General features: G+C 35.9%; 1 pseudogene; it reads left to right on the forward strand.

Annotated features, from left to right (window-relative positions):
• Window positions 1-2,220: 2,220 nt before the first annotated feature.
• Window positions 2,221-16,715, forward strand: part of LOC113073814 (neuroblastoma-amplified sequence-like) — an 82,022-nt pseudogene continuing 67,527 nt past the window's right edge.

Raw genomic sequence — 16,715 nt, forward strand, 5'->3', positions numbered from 1 at the left:
TCATAAATGCATTTATACTGCAAACTTTTGAATGCATAAAGAATTTTATAAGATGAATGTTTTAAATATTTTTAAACATACAATTAAGAAATATTGGGGAAAATGCAATGATAGTTTTTAAATATGAAACCAAACTGACCATATTAAATGAGTGAGTCATTTATTCCTTCATTCACAGATTCATTCAAATGGATGATTCATTCAGCAACGAGGCTGTGTCCGAAAGCTATAAAATGCTGTCTTCGGAGGCAGCATTCCAAGGCAGAAAGGCTTCAAGGCATGTCCGAATCCAATTCTGCATTACTTCCTGTCTCCAGAGGTACCTTCTTCTGATAACATTTTGAAAGCAGCATAGATGTATCCTTCGCTTCCTGTGCGTTCCATTCCATGACAGTTGAGTGACGGATAAAGATGGCATCTCAAAGTTGCAGTAATTAAACATTAATTTAGTTATCACCAGTTTAGTTATCATATAGCCTCAGAAGCCTGTCTGAAATCGGTTTCACGAGTTGCCTCCATGCAAAAATGCTGCCTGCAAAGTTTTTGCCTCATGAGGCAGCGAGGCAGCAAGTCAGCTGCCTAGGCTTTAGACACAGCCTACTGTCTTTATTGAATGGTTTACTGAATCCTTGACTCACTAGATTCATTCAAAAATGTGGAACCATTCAGTAACAAATGTGTAAGGCTCGCCATGGGTACTTGGGGCAAAAATGCCACTAAATTGTACAAAAAGCCCCTGCACAAACAATTTAAATCTATTATGTCGGTTGCTAAAAAAAAGTGTATATGAATAGACATTGTCGATTGTGACATTAAATTAAGATCTGCTCCCATTGCACTTGATTTCATTTTAGGCATTTTTACAGTGTTGCACAATTCTGTTGAGCTAAGGAATGCAATAGCCAATCAGAGGCGTTCAGATGAGTCCAAACTCATGAGTTTTGTTGAGTGCGTGCGCGTTCGGTGACTGAATTCCGGACTCTTGCGAGTTCTCCCATCATAAACAACGAAGCGCAGATGAACGTACAATATAAGTAAGAGATTAATTTCATGGTGTATACAGCTTCAGTGATTATAACGATAGTTTTTTTTTTGGTTTGTTTTTAAACAAAAACTCGCCATAAATCAATGTTAGTGATATCACTTTCTATATATAATTTATTTGCTGTTTGAATAACCGTGGAATGGAAACGTTATATACTTATCAATTTCTAACATTTTTATTAAATTGTAATCATGTTAAATTCCAATTTAGTCTCATTATTTTCAGTCAAATTCAGTCCCAAATTTTTTTAGCCTACATGACACCGATGTCTGATTCTTATCTAAAAGACGTGTTTATGATGTTTAAAACATTTGGCTGCTTTTAGCCTTACCCTGGAGTTGGTTCACACTCCACCTATGGATGCATCTCTAATAAAAATATTCTACTGAATATGTGTTTCATGTCCGCATAAATATTTATGTTCAGTACATTTTCTCAATTCACCCACTTTTGGCAGATAGTTAATTTTAGACGCCGTCAACACCTATTTAGTATTCAGCTGCTGTCATTTCAATCCCTTGATGTGATTTATGCTTGTATGTGAAGGTTAGGCAGAGTAGCAAAAACAGCCTGCTTATTTTTACATTACACCAATTTTATTGCAGATATTGGATGTTGGTCAGTTATTAATTAATAGTAAAATGATACAGATTGCCTTCTGAAGTATCTTTGATCATCCTGAAACCATAAACCCACAGCGAATGGCGTGACTAGGATTTTAGATCCTTAGTTATCTCAGTTATCTAGTCATTTCATCTCACCGTTTTTTTTAAAAAACTTCATATCGTAATGCTTTGTTTCAATTTAAAAGTAATCAGCAGGAGAGGGTCTTTGTTTCATCCTGTCGCATAGTTAATGTCCTGCTCATATTGTGATGAATGGCCTTTGTCAGCATCTTCATCTGTAATTGATTTCTATGGGAATAGTTCTGAATGTAACCAGACCTCTGAGACATTAAACACACACGTGCAAGTGCACAGCACACACATACATATGTTTTACACTGTCGACTTAAAGGCTGTAATTGTAAATGTCAAAGCGATAAATGTCAGCAGTGTGGACTGGTAGGATTTACCTCAGACGTATACGTGCGAGACCCTATCCTGAACTCTCATGCTTGTTTTGCTTTCTTGCTCTCTGTCTCTAATCCTTCTTGTTACATCACTTTTCTTCAGGAGATTCTGGGTGGACCCCATGCGGCAGAGCAGCGATTTGATGCTGAGTTTTTCAAGAGGTTCCGCAATCAGAATATTGTTCTGTCAGCAAGAACGCATGCAAGGGTAAATCTTTCTTCCTTTGTTCTCCGTCCATGACGCGAGCGTCTGTAACGGGGTCCTGCGGCGTGAATTATAGTCACCATTTCACAGTTTTGTAGATAAGTGTGTGTGGCCCTTGCTAGCTAGCGTGTGGCGTAAAATATGGATCCCCTCCTTATCCTGAGTATTTTAAAGTGTAGATGTCTGAAATATGGCGACCTGCCCATTGCAAAGGCTTCTGGGGGTTTGTAATGTGGGAAATATTGCTGCAGAGTATAAAGCTGTCCGTAGTTAGTTCTGTTTCATAAATCATCTATTCATTATTTATCTCTATCAATCTTGTTCCTCTCATCTCTTTCTCTCTCTTAGGAGAGCAACGTGCAAGAGTTGGATATTCTCTTCACTTACTACGGCTTTGAGCTGCTCCAGCACCGGCTCGCTGTTCTTTTCAATTTCCCAGGAACCTCCTCTCCTCACGAGTACTCCGACCTTCTGCCTAAGGCAGGGTAAGAATTACTTATTAGAGGATGCCGATCTACCGTGAACAGGATAAACAAAAGCCACATAAATCTTTTTGAAAGAGCCTAACGGGAAAAGGTCATTTTTAGATGACGGGTCCACTGAAAGAGGTTATTAGGTACGTCTGCTATATGACCGAATGAGGTGCTAGTTTAAAACAGGTTGGTTATGTAAATGAGACATTTTGCAGTGCACCTTTTCCATATGTGCTTTAGTCTTTGAGACCTTAAGATTATGAAATAACTGCAGGCTGTGAGGTTACCTGCAGGCTCTGGGCCAAAAATACTAAAAATAAACACTGAAGGGATATGTACACAGCCGTTCAGACGTTTAGGGTCGGTGAGATTTTTGTGCCGATTTGGTGCTTAAAAACTGTTATTTTTGAGAAACCGTAATTTTTAAAAAATAACTTTTTGGTTAAAGCTTTGATCTTTGCTGAATACATAAAAAAAACAAAATAAAAAAAAAAAACACTTTTGAACGGTACTATGTATGACTGTCAAAATTAATTCATCAAATGTGTGGTTAAAGGTTGACTTTTATCATTCTAAGTTTAACAACATTAACACATTTATTCAGCATGATGTTTTAATTTTCTGTATAATGTTGCATGTATTCTAAAATAAAAGAATTGATTGAACTGACACATACACAAAAGTCCCCATTTATCAGTAAATGATGATGAAAGACCCTCTTTATGGCCAAGCTGATAATTAATCAAACCTAGATGGGGCGTTTAATAAAAGTTATGTGCGTTCCTTGTTTAATTTGATTATTATATTATTATCAAAGCTCACTCAAGTGAAATGTAACATAGCAACATTAATGTAAAAACCAGTATAATATTGCAGGTAAGCAACAAAAACCTTTTAAAGGGTTCATCCAAAAATTCGCCATCATTTCATTCCAAACCTGTATGAGTTTGTTTCTTATGTTGAACATAGAAGATATTTTGAAAGAATGCTGGTAATCAAACTTGACTTCCATAGTATCTTTTTCCCTACTACGGACGTCTGTTTGGTTCTTCAAAATATCTTCTTTTGTGTTCAACATTAGAAAGAAAGAGGCTTGGAATAACATGAGGGTGCGTAAATGATTACAAAATGTTCATTTCCAAGCCCATAAAGTGCAGGTATAATTGACTTATGTATAATTGTTTCTTTAACTCTAGTTTCTCGTTTGTGTTTCCAATAAGTTTAATATATTTGCCGGCCAGAATTTTTCCTGGTGAGCTCCTTCAGAAAGAAAGATTTCTTGCCATATCCTGAAGTGAGTAAGCGATTAAAATCAGGGACTACATCTTCGGGACAGACATATCTGAGCTCACTCCGAAAGACCTCAGATATTTGAGTCCAGAACAATGTGTAACAGAGCCATTATATTTAAGAGCAGACACGTTTTAACTCAGAAGCCTTAAATGTCAAACATCAGATATCCAAAGACAGTCGGAAAGATTGAATCAATGACCTCTCCATTACAAGCAACAACCTAAGTGACCGGCAAGTCCATCCCGACACTTTTACTTTTGTGCTGCGCCACTGCTTTCAGTGTAATTTGTTCTTTTCCTGAAAAGAGGAAAAAGTGGTTTCATTTAGAAACTCTGTTGAGCTTGATTTGTATTTAAGGAGCAATTAATCACGAGTGGCAGACAGCTGTACGTAACATCCCTAGTATTACATGATTGATTTGTCATAATTACTTTTAACAGCAGCTTTTGACAGCCGTCTTAAAAATAGACTTCAGTTTATCTTTAATTTCCATTTCACCTCATAGCTGAGCAAGAAGAAATGAGATTTTGCAGATTTGAAGGCGTTAATACGCCGAACGCTTTTGTGGCGTCGGGTAAGACTTCCTCAGGGATTTCGCACAGATCTTGTTCGCCGATGACACACTCCAAAAGTGTGCTGTCTCTTTTGACGCCCTCAGAACTCAGACATGAAAGACTGATGTAATTGCTCACTCTAAATATATACACGAAAAGTATCAAAACAGAGGAAACAGGCAATAGCTTCTACACTTACGCTTACACTGAGATGAGGACCCGGTGAGAGCTTGTGCGGCTCTGTTTTGTACATATTGTAATCTAGCAATGTTTTTGTCAGGTAGGTGGTTATACACGCTTTGGTGTGTGTGTATGGGAGTGCGCTGATTTAGTGGACAGGTTTGTGTGTGTTAAGAGAGAGAGAGATGCACAGAGTAAGGGCATTTGCAACTTCCCCCCCTAATGTTCCAGTAATGGGGGTGACAGAATAGATTTAGTGTATTGGATTTGGTCACCCTCCTTCCGCCCATTCTCTCTTATGGAGGTCAGTCGCCTCTGCAGTGAACATCCATCACCACTCAGCAGCTGGAGGCCGGTTTCCTTCTCTCCCCGGCCTGTGAGCGCTAACAGCTCTGCTGCAGGACTCACACCGTACCAGTGGTCTCTCGCCATCTGCCGTCTCTGCTAGAAAGAAACACAGCCAAATTAACTTTTCTTTTAGACTTTTTTTTCTTTCTTCTTCTTTGTCTTCATCTTTGTTGTCTTCTCCAAATTGAATGGCATTTTTGAGGGCCAAAACATGCTCCAAAACTCATGAAATTTTGCACAGGTGTCAGAACTGGCAAAATGTACACCTGCTATGGGTTTCAGAAGTGGGTGTGGCAAAATGAAGTGGGGTGTGTTCAGAAGTGGGCGTGGCAAAATTAGCTTGGTGCTAAAGCAAGGAAGTTGAGTGCAAGGACTGCTGACTGAGTGGTACCTGACCAGGGCACAGGACAGAGAGCAATTCTCGCCAGGTATACAAGTGCACACGCTGACAGAAGTTGACACTCAAACACGTATCAAAGCACACCACTCTCTTTTGCACTTTCGCTTGACTGACACCTTATCTGGCTGAAAAACAAACAACTTCCTCCGATACACATACAGATGCACATCTGACTCACGGATCTTTCTTTCTCTCTCTTTTGTCTTTCCCTCTGTCTCTCTCTCTCTCTATTTCCTGCTTTCCTTCTGTCTTTTGCCTTCTGTCTGTCTACCTGTCTTTATTTCTGTCTATTTTTCTTGCTTTCTGTTTCATGCTTTTCTTCCTTCCTTTCCTAGTTTATTTCTTTGCCACCTTCCTTCCAACCATCCTTTCTTTTTTGAGTCTTTCTATCTCGTTTCCTCCATCTGTCCTTTCTTTCTTTCTTTCTTTCTTTCTATGCTTTTCAAAGATATATATTTCCAAAAGAACTGCTTTAAAAGAAACGCTAAAAGGCACTGATTTTCCACAATTCCACAAATGCTTTTCATTTTACTAAAAGCTGCAATTACAGTGGGGTCCAAAAGTCTGAGACCTCTATTTAATATGCTTTTAATTTTCATTCTTCTGATTCAGTACTTTTTTGTTATTATAAATTGTATTTTTAGCATTAGATTTTTGAGTGCAGTTAAAAAAACACGCATTTCAAAATATCTTATTTGTACAATATGTGCTTACATTGTGCAAAAGTAATCTACTGAGCAATATTTTTAAGAATTTAAGAAATTAAATGGGGCGTAGATATTTTAAAAGTAATCCCACCTGGAGAGTTTTAGTTATTCCAAATACAGTCTAATTTAAAGTGAAGATTTTTGGTCTTTGTTTTTCAGCCTGAATTTCTGTTATGAGTAGTCTCAAACTTTTTGTCCTCACAAAATATGAACATTATGACAACTGCTATCACTCAACTGTAAGCACAGCCTGTTTCAGGAAGAGCTACAGAGCAGGAGAGACATCACTCTGTCAGGACAGAGGTTAAAGCAAGGAGAAAGGGCTGCTCTGAAAGAGCCTGACATGTGAAGTGAGGGAAAAAGGACTGGCAGTGCCTGGGAGCAGATTGAAACTGAAAAAAAAAGACAGAAAAATAAATCTAATGTAATAAAAGATCTGATCATCTGAGCTCTGCCTGCCTGTTTGGTCCTTATAGAAGGGAAGAATGGCTGAGAACGATGGCAAAATGTTTGTGCATATAGAGATCAATACTTCTGTTCAACCAAAGCCAGGTATGCATAAACAAAGGTGTGCTGTTTGCAATCATTTGTTTATAAGGCAAATACACGTACTGCTTTTGATTCTGATTTAGTGTTGTGTTAAGCAGCTCTGCTTGTTGTATTGTGTTATTGTGAAGGCTGTATTGCTCCGGAGGTGTTTGGCTCTTGTTAACTCAAATGTCAAGGGTTTCGTTTCCTACCAGGTGAGAAAACAGCAGCAATAATTTCCTCTATGCAGGCATTCACTATTGATTGGCACCATGCTCTGCCTGTCAACTGGTAGAGGAATACCAATCGTCAGCTCATGATGCTTACTGTATTGATGGGCCGCTGAGGCGGGTGGGATTTCATCGACTGGTTCTACTTTTTACGCATCTGATAGGGGATTCTACTTGTAGCATTCTTTCGATTTTATTGTCAGTCTTTTGTATTTTTGCATCTCTGTTTGATGTGGTCTGACAGGTTTCATAGATTCAGATTTTCACTCAATTGTACACACTCTTTTAATGGATTTAATTTTTTTTAATCAACAGTGTGAGTTGTAGGACACCAACACACAAATTTTTTTAATATTTTGTAGCTGAATCATTAAATGATGGCGAAAGACCTTTTTAATGGCCTGTTTATTCCTAATAAATGGTCCCACATGAGCTTATTCATAAAAATGAAGTAAAAAGTAGTGTGTTATTACATTATTTTATTTGGGTAGCACACATATTCTGAATGCCTTTGGCAGAATTCAAATGAGCCATTTTAATCTAGATTAATATAGATTAATTCCAAGATTATAGTGAGATTAATCTAGATTAAAAAAAAAAAATCTATGCCCACCACTAATATATATTGTTGTATACAATTTATATTATTTACTTAATTATTATGATTTCTTTTATTTGTATTTTTTAAAAGGCTCCTTAGAGACACATTTCAATCAAATGAAAGATTAATTATAGTAAAAATAAACAATTAATTAACATATACATTAAAATACAAAATATATGAACTATATTTTATGCACAGTTCAGTTCCTAAAACCTGTATTCTTATTTGAATGTGTTAGACAGTGCTTCCCTCTTATTTATATTGCATGTCTCTATTAGATTGCTTCAGCTTTTTGATTGGTCCACACAGGTTGATTGTGCTCTGTCTCTGGTGCGTCTGGGAAAAGTGCAGAACATTCCTGGGCTGGAGGTGCTGTGTGAGGACCCGGTTACCATGGAGACACTGGTGTACAAGACATCATGTGACCTGAGTCTCACACTAAAGGAGCTGCAGCAGCTCAGGGACATTGACAAGCTCCGCCTCCTCATGAAAAATGTATGTTATGAGGCTGTTCTCTCTTTGTTTTGCTGTCTACAGACTCCTTCAACACTTGTATTATTATGTTGGCATTTATCACCGCCGTCTGTATATAATACTGACATAGTGTAATGTTTTTTTCTTGTCTGAAGTGTCAGTAGCCACGCTGTAAGCACAGTGTATTGATTTAAACACCTCTGCTTCGCTCAACAGTCATACATACTGTGTATTTAAGCAGCTCTTTATATAAAAGAGCACTAGTGAAAATGACAGATCTGTGAGAGTGTGTCTAGATTTGTGTTTACAGGGGTGGTCTCATTATGACTGCAGTAAGCACATCCAGCGGGCTTGTTTGGATTTAATGCTTTCATTAAAAATGATTTAATACTCATTTGCTCGTTTAAGGGGAAATGCTTTGAGTGGGTGAATTGCCATCTTAGCGTCTGTTTGCTAGTGATACTTTTAATGTTTTCTGAGGGAACACTCAGTTCAATCAGAAAAGATCATTCTGTCAGCTTTTACTCACCCTCATGTCGTCCCAAACTTTCTTTCTTCTGTGGAGCATAAAAGGAGACAAAAACCGCTTCTGAAAGGATCTGAATGATTTCTTCTTTCAAAAAGGCAATGTTTTTGAAGCTTTTTAAGACTCCAGTCTTGTTTATTGGAATTGGGAAAACAGAAACATGCCCATTCTTCTGAATTACTCGTTTTGTGTTTAAAGGTGCTGTATGTACATTTTTGACTCTACTAAGGCTTACAAATACCATAATATGTTTGCAGATATTTAAGAAACATGCTAAGATAACATACTTGTTTATCTGAAAAGTAATGCTACAGTCAGTTATTCTCCTTTAAAAAAAAGTGAATTCTGGGCTGAAATATCGGTTTTTGTTTTGATTTGTGAAACCTGCCCACTGCCAGTTTACCTAATTGTATTTTGGCACTTCAGGTTATCAGTTGGCAGAAAACATAGCGTATTTAATTTCATTTATCATCAAGTCTGCTCGTTCCTGTTTCAGAATCAGAATCAGAATCAGAATGAGCTTTATTGCCAGGTATGTTCACACATACGACAGAAGCTCCGCAGTGCAACATAACAGCGACAGAACAAAAAACACAATAAGAAAAAAAAAACAAAAAACAAATAAATAGGTGGGTAAGGAATGACAATATACAAATGACAATGTATGGCAGGTATATTACAATGAGCATTTCTGTCGTCAATCTGGCAACCTGCGTGTGTGTCAAGTCTGAGTAGGATGGTCCGGGTGAAAAAAATAACCACTCCAATATTTTGAACTGGTTTGAACTGCAATACCTAGTTCAGCCACTCTGTGTTCCTTTAAAACTACTGTATTGTGTTTTTTAACATTTACCGACTCTATTGTACTTCATGATTTCTCTGTTTTTAGTCCACTGAGGATTGATATGTGAGGAATTCCTTCCAGTGGATTGTCCTGTTTCTGCAACGCTGGGAAGGACAGTGTGTGGGCTCTGCTTCCACTTTGTTTAGAGAATATCTGGTAACCCTCGCCAAAGATGATCTTGCACTCCCACTCAAAATCTTCCAGCAAGATGTAAGTCAAACCACATACGTATACTTCTCTATCAAAACAAGCACATATGAAATGCAGTTTTAGAATTATATATATATATTTATTTTAATTTTTAATATCTATCTATCTATTCATCCATATATCCATCTATCTATCTATCTATCTATCTATCTATCTATCTATCTATCTATCTATCTATCTATCTATCTATCTATCTATCTATCTATCTATCTATCTATCTATCTATCTATCTATCTATCTATCTATCTATCTATCTATAATGTATTTATTATAGTGTATATTTTATTGTAAAATAAATGAACACAAATTTGTACACATGCTGTTATGAGGATGTCCTGTTAACATTTGTTGTCCTTGAATGATATCATACTCATAAATACCTCCTGTTCCTAATAGACATAATATGAACCCTTTATTTTACTCAAGACATTTGTGGCCTATTTTATGAGCTGTGAAGATACTTTGCACCTGGCAAAACAAGTACACAAGTCTCATTTTTCTGTACTGATGTGATTTAATATTAAAAATTCAGTAGCGGCACTACTAATATTGTTGCTCTTTCATGATAAATTGCTTGTTCTTTTCCTCATTTATAAGTCACTTTGGAGAAAAGCGGCTACTAAATGAATAAATGTAAGTAATTTAATGTCACACACACAGATAGAGATATTAGAGAGAGCAGTGAAATGATTAGAGGAAGAGCAATTCCAATTCAGAGTCCAAAGCCACAGAAGACCTTCAGACACACACACGTACACGCTCTCTCACAAGGCCATGATAAAAAATGTATGACCAGCTTACACATCTGAGGCATCAATTTCCCTCACAGGAAATTAATAAAAGCGGCTGGAGAGAAATCAGGTGTATGAGATTGTGCATGGGTTTGTGTTTCTTTTTTGTGTTTGAGTCTGTGAATCAGCCTTCCACATTCAATGTTGTGTGAAATGAAATTCAATCTAATCCACACCAACATGATTTTTTTTGTCTGCTTGTGTGGGCATCTGTGCTTGAGTTACTATTGTCTGAGAGGAGATGCGATGAAATGGCTCTATATTAACACTTGTATGAAGGTCATACATACAAAGTTATGTTCTGTTGTATAGCCGTACAAGTTGGTTGTTTCAAAACCTCCCTCTATAGCATTTTTGAGCATTAAAATAAGCCAATGATCCTCGGAATTGCAATATAGGTCTCTTCTTTACTAGGTCTTGCCATTAATTTACACTTTACCAATGATAACGTGTTTGTTTACCTGCAGAGTCATTGGAGATTCAGATCAGCTGATGTCTGTGGCATTAGAGTGTATCTACAGTACAGCTGTGAGAGAGACGACCAGCTTGCACTCTGCTATGATATTCTTGAATGTCTGCCACAGAGAGAATATGGGTGAGCTCACATAACTGAGAACAATTTTTGATTCAGCTATTCACTCAGAATTGTTATGGTAATATTACGCACAAGCTTTTTAAAGTTTGGGGCCACTAAGATTTTTTTTCCTTTACAAGAAATTACAAGGATGCATTGATCAAAATACAAACATTTCAAAAGATTTCAGCTTCAAGTAAATACTTGAATGAATGTAAAGACACTTCAACACTAGCCACCCAACATTATTAATAAGGAATGAATCAGCATATGTGACCCTGGACCACAAAACCAGTCTAAAGTGTCAGTTTTTCAAAATTGAGATTCACACATCATCTGAAAGCTGAATAAATAGCTTTCCATTGATGCAGTGTTTGTTAGGAAAGGAAAATATTTGGCCGAGATACAACTATTTGTCTCGGAATCTGAGAGTGCCGAAAAATAATTCTGATAAAATAGCCTTTAAAGTTGTCCAAATGAATTCTTAGCAATGCATATTACTTATCAAAAATTAGGTTTTGATATATTTATGGTAGGACATTTACAAAATATCTTCATGAATTTAATGATCTAATGATTTTTTGCCATAAAAGACAATTTTATTATTTTGATCCATTTTGAGTTTTTTTTTTTTTTTTTTTTTTTTTTTTTTTGGCTATGGTTAAAAATATACCCCAGTGACTTAAGGGTCATATATTAGTAATATGTTTGAAGGCTGATGTGACAATTCAATGCTAGAATAATGGTAAAGATACAAATACAGTATATGGCAAAAAAACATCTTTAAAATATAAATATTTTAAATTGTGGTGATATTTCACACTATTACTGTTTTTGGCTATATATTTTCAAATAAATGCAAGCTTGATGAACACAAAAATATTATTTTAAACATCTAATTGACCATAATCTTTTAAATGTGTGTGTGTGTGTGTGTGTGTGTGTGTGTGTGTATCTGTGTATGTGTGTGTGTGTGTGTGTATATATATATATATATATATATATATATATATATATATATATATATATATATAATTCATATTTAAAATGATAAAAACAATAAAAAAAATGGTGCAGTCTTATAACTGTGTTCATGTTGTATTGCAAATCACTTTTGCTACTATTGGGGTGTAATACAGGTAAGGTTCGGGACCTTATTTGTGCTATGGTCAGGTTTGACGGTGGGATTGTGCCAGCGATGTAATTACAGATTCAATTATATGCTGGTATTTTTAGATAAGTACATCATAAAAGTATGCATGTACACAATAAGTGCATTGTATCAAATGAGTAATTTAAATGTTAGTACATTGTAATTAAAGACACTTCATACAAAGTGGTTCCAAAGCTGGTCATTAAAGCTGGCCTCTCAACTTCAAAACTTGTCCTGCCACTGCTGTCACTAAAGCCCTGTCAAACACACACAATTAGCACGTGTGCACAGTTATCACTAAGCCCCTGATTAGTTCATTATTAGCACAGCATGTGTCTTTCTGCCTTCAAAGTGTGAACCCTCAAAACCTCTCAGCGTTACTTATTATATTCCTGCTGCCTATAAATGTCTTGGAGACTGAGAGGCCTGTCACTCGAAAATAAATATTGACATAAAATATAAATGTCCAGTCTTTGGACGGCAAATGAAGTGTTAGTGTGTGTACAAAGGGTTGGTGTTTTTCTAGCATGATTCTCTCAAGGGGCAACGAAATAACACATTTACACCAGAAATAATGTGATTCGCAAAATTTGGTGACTGCTTTATCACAAGGGTTCGATATTGTTATGCTAAAAACAGTTTTGATACATTTGCACATTCTGCCATCTGGCTTTTTCTCATTCTCACTTTCAGTCAATCTGTTGTACAATCTCTCTGTACCTTTGCAAAACCCTAATGTGTTTTTACACTCCTATTGTTGTACAAGGATCAATGCTTAAGGGTTTTTCCAGAGCTCCTCTTCTTATCTTTTGCCGCCCCTGGAAAAATGACGTGTTTGTAAATGCTATTCAGACATGGGATGAGGAGATGAATTGGGTTACACAGACTACAACTAAATATGTAAAGATCTTTTTAGTAAAATGTCGGAACTTAAAAAGTGCCTCGGGAAATATTGCACTCATATCAAGTTTGGTTTAGACTTATGAAGTCTGAGTTTTGTCAGCAATATGTTTTTTTTTTTTTTTTTTGCAATTCAGACATCATCTCCATGGCAACTGGACTCTCAAGCAGAATGGCACTTGATTTCAGCTCAAGTTCACATAAGGGGCACAGCAAAAAAAAAAAATAAATAAATAAATAAAATAAAACACTTGTAAACACACACACACAAAAAGAAAGTAGCAGTTGCTCAGCTGCTACTATATCGTTAGTAATTGAACAAAATATTTGCAACTTAATTCTCTCAAGCAAACATTTTCATTTAGTCAGAATACTCTGCTAATGTTTGAATAACTGTCTGTGAAGAAAAATGCTTCTTGGGTCCAGATGGTGTTGTTACAGCATCTGGCAGCAGATGCTAACTGGACCAGCCCTCTCACTATTGTAATGTGTGTTGACCTTGTCTGGTGATCAGATAGAAAACAAGTATTGAGTATTCATAGAACAACTATAACCAATGAGTTTTTATTACAAAGAGCAAGTATAAAAGCGTATAACCAGAATGGCTGGCATACCGAAGCACTGAGCTGGTGATGTTATTAGATAATAGAAGGTTGAAGTGACTTTCAATAGACGTAAGTCTGTGTGTGTTCAGATGGCTGATCTTTGGTCTTGTTCACTTCTCTCTCTTTCTCAGACCAGAGTTAGACTCTACAAAAGCCTTGCATGACTAGGTGGACCCTCTCAAGAAACACTTGCGGTGAGAAGAGGATGAATGATTCAAGTCAAGCTAAATTTGTTTGCATTATTTGTGCTTTACACAATACACATCGTTTCAAGGCAGTTTTATAGAAAGACTGTCACATTTTAGAGCCTTAATGCTGTACTATAGAGTGATTTTAGAGCTGGTAATATATTGCTATGGTTTAAATGATCCTCACAACTTTGATCTAAATATAATGGCATTTATTTGTATTAATGTTCAGTGTGATTAAAGTCTTTCAGCTTTTTCAGAGAGATATATTATGCTCTGAATATTAAATAATGTAATGCAATGTAATATGATATGATATAACATGATATAAATTAATCATTCATCTTCATATAACACAACCATTCTCACATGCAAATTTGGTGCTTTAAGTAACATTTATTTTCATTATTAATGTTGAAACCTTTATTTTGAAGCTGTGATTATTTTTTTAAGAACAGTATTTATTTGGATTCATTTTTTGTAACATTATAAATGTCTATAATAATACATTCAGTTACATTAATGCGTCCTTTAAAACAAATCATACTGTCCCCTTTTGCATGGTAGTGTGTAGATTAATACTGTGCATTGCCTAATATATAATTTTAAACATTTAGTTTAATGTATTATTTATTTTTTCAATATTTTGTTTTTGTAAATTTGTAAATTATTTATTCGTTTAATATAGCGTTGTAAATTTAAAACGGTATTTCATAGCCAATATTATTAGTTCAGCAATGTTAGATGTGAATTTCAAAGGGTTGATTTTATCAGTTTTAAAAGTGGCCTTCATTTTGTCTCTGAAACATTGGATCAACCACTCAGCACAGTAGCTTATCAATTACATAACCAGTCTGTTTCAAACGCTTCAAGACAGATTGGCCACATTACCTCATATTCCATACTAGGCTATTTATTATTTATGTGTTTGATTTGGACTCCAAAATTTGCATATTAACTCAAAGAAATGCGTTGTAATCCTTTCTAGATGTCACTATTTTGATATATGTCTGTTTCCTGGTAGGGTCCTTTCACACAACTGCAAAGGGCCAGTCAGGGGATTTATTAGGGTCTAACAGCAACATGATTGATCTGAACTGCAGAATTATCGATATTAATCTGAATGCGGTATTATGTGTATGTTTCTCAAAGCCCTTCAGCAATCAAAGCTAATGAAAAAGAAAGGAACATTGTTGTGTCTCGCTGGTACTTGGGCGTTTTGATTTGATCAGAGGTGGTACTTGACCTGAAAAGTTTATGAGCCGCTGGTGTAGTCAGTATTTGGTGTGTACTGATGTAAGCTTCAGCACGTTGCAGGAGACTTTCTCATGCAACTACTGAGAATAGCTGTCATTTTTGGGGAGAGCGGATGGGAAAATTGGAAGTTTTTGGTCTACTCATGTCCATCATGATATCTCCCTCATGCAGCACATGAGAGAACAGAGGCATTTTAGGATTTCATGCATATAGTCTCCAAGACCTGCTGAAGTGTTCACTCATTTAGTCTTTTACCTTTCACTACACAGATAATGTCAGTAAGTTTGCTATGTTAGGAAAGATGGAGCAGAAATGATTGTATTTGTTCACCGCTTGAGACTATATTGCACACTTTGTGTGATGTTACATACGCAATACTCCCTGAATGACAAAAGAAACTACTTGAAATTCAGTCTGGCTGTTCAGACTGAGACACATTCCCAGAGAAAAATCTGATTCTTAGGATCTGATTTATAAACATTAGGTTTAGTTTTCAAAACTTAAAAGACTTCAGAAAAAAAAAAGAAAGAAAAGAAACTGATTTGAATAAGACAAACCAAACAAATCTAGTTCTGCCTGTCTGAACAAAGCATGTTTGTATGTATGTTGTATGCTGCACCTTGTTTGCATGCTGTTCCGTGTTTATGTCTTTCTGTCTGTGTGTCAACCCTAGCTCAGGTGACGTGATCAGCCTGTAATGGCTCCGTAGAGACACATTCCTTTAGATCCATTAGAATTCTGTCGGTGGAAAGGATGATGAAAGCCCCTTTTTCAGATATTTATGACTGGCCTGGGAGGGCACAGTCGCTGCAGCCTTAATTTCACTCTTTTTCTCTTGTTTGCTTTCTAACTTATCACTCGTTTTACTCCGTCTCTCAAGATTTCCCCTTTCTCCTCTTTGTATCTGAATTGTGACTTTGCCAGTGTTTTCTTTTATCCCCCCTGCTCTCCACTCTCTGTTTGAATGTTAAAGAGGGCATATCAAAACCAGATTTTCATTCCTGTTTTGGAAGAAATCAATGTAGACATTCTGTAATGTTCACAATAAATAGATATTACCAAAAGTTTAGGAGTTATTATTTTGATTGTTTTACACCATTTATCACTTTAAATTTTACATACACTTTAATACAGAGACATATCAGTGTGTAAGTGTGTGTATATATATATATATATATATATATATATATATTGTGCATGCATACTGCATTTAAGTAAAATATGTTGTTTACATATTAAATATATTCGTATGTAATGTATTTAAAAATATAAATATATATTGTATGTGTGTGTTTACAGTGTTGGGGAAAGTTACTTTTAAAGGTAATACATTACAATATTGTGTTATACCCTAAAAAAGTAACTAGTTACGTTACTTAGTTACTTTTAATGGAAAGTAATACGCTATGTTACTTTTAAATATGAGCAGGGACTTGATTGTTTGTTTTTAATATAAAAGTTCTATTTATAGCAAATGTAAATGCCCTTTCAGACCAAAAAGTGTAATGAATAAACCTCAGGCTGAAGGAAAAGTAAATTAACGTCTGTACAGTA

The sequence above is a fragment of the Carassius auratus genome, unplaced genomic scaffold (assembly GCF_003368295.1).
Source record: "Carassius auratus strain Wakin unplaced genomic scaffold, ASM336829v1 scaf_tig00012919, whole genome shotgun sequence".
NCBI classification, from domain to species: domain Eukaryota; kingdom Metazoa; phylum Chordata; class Actinopteri; order Cypriniformes; family Cyprinidae; genus Carassius; species Carassius auratus.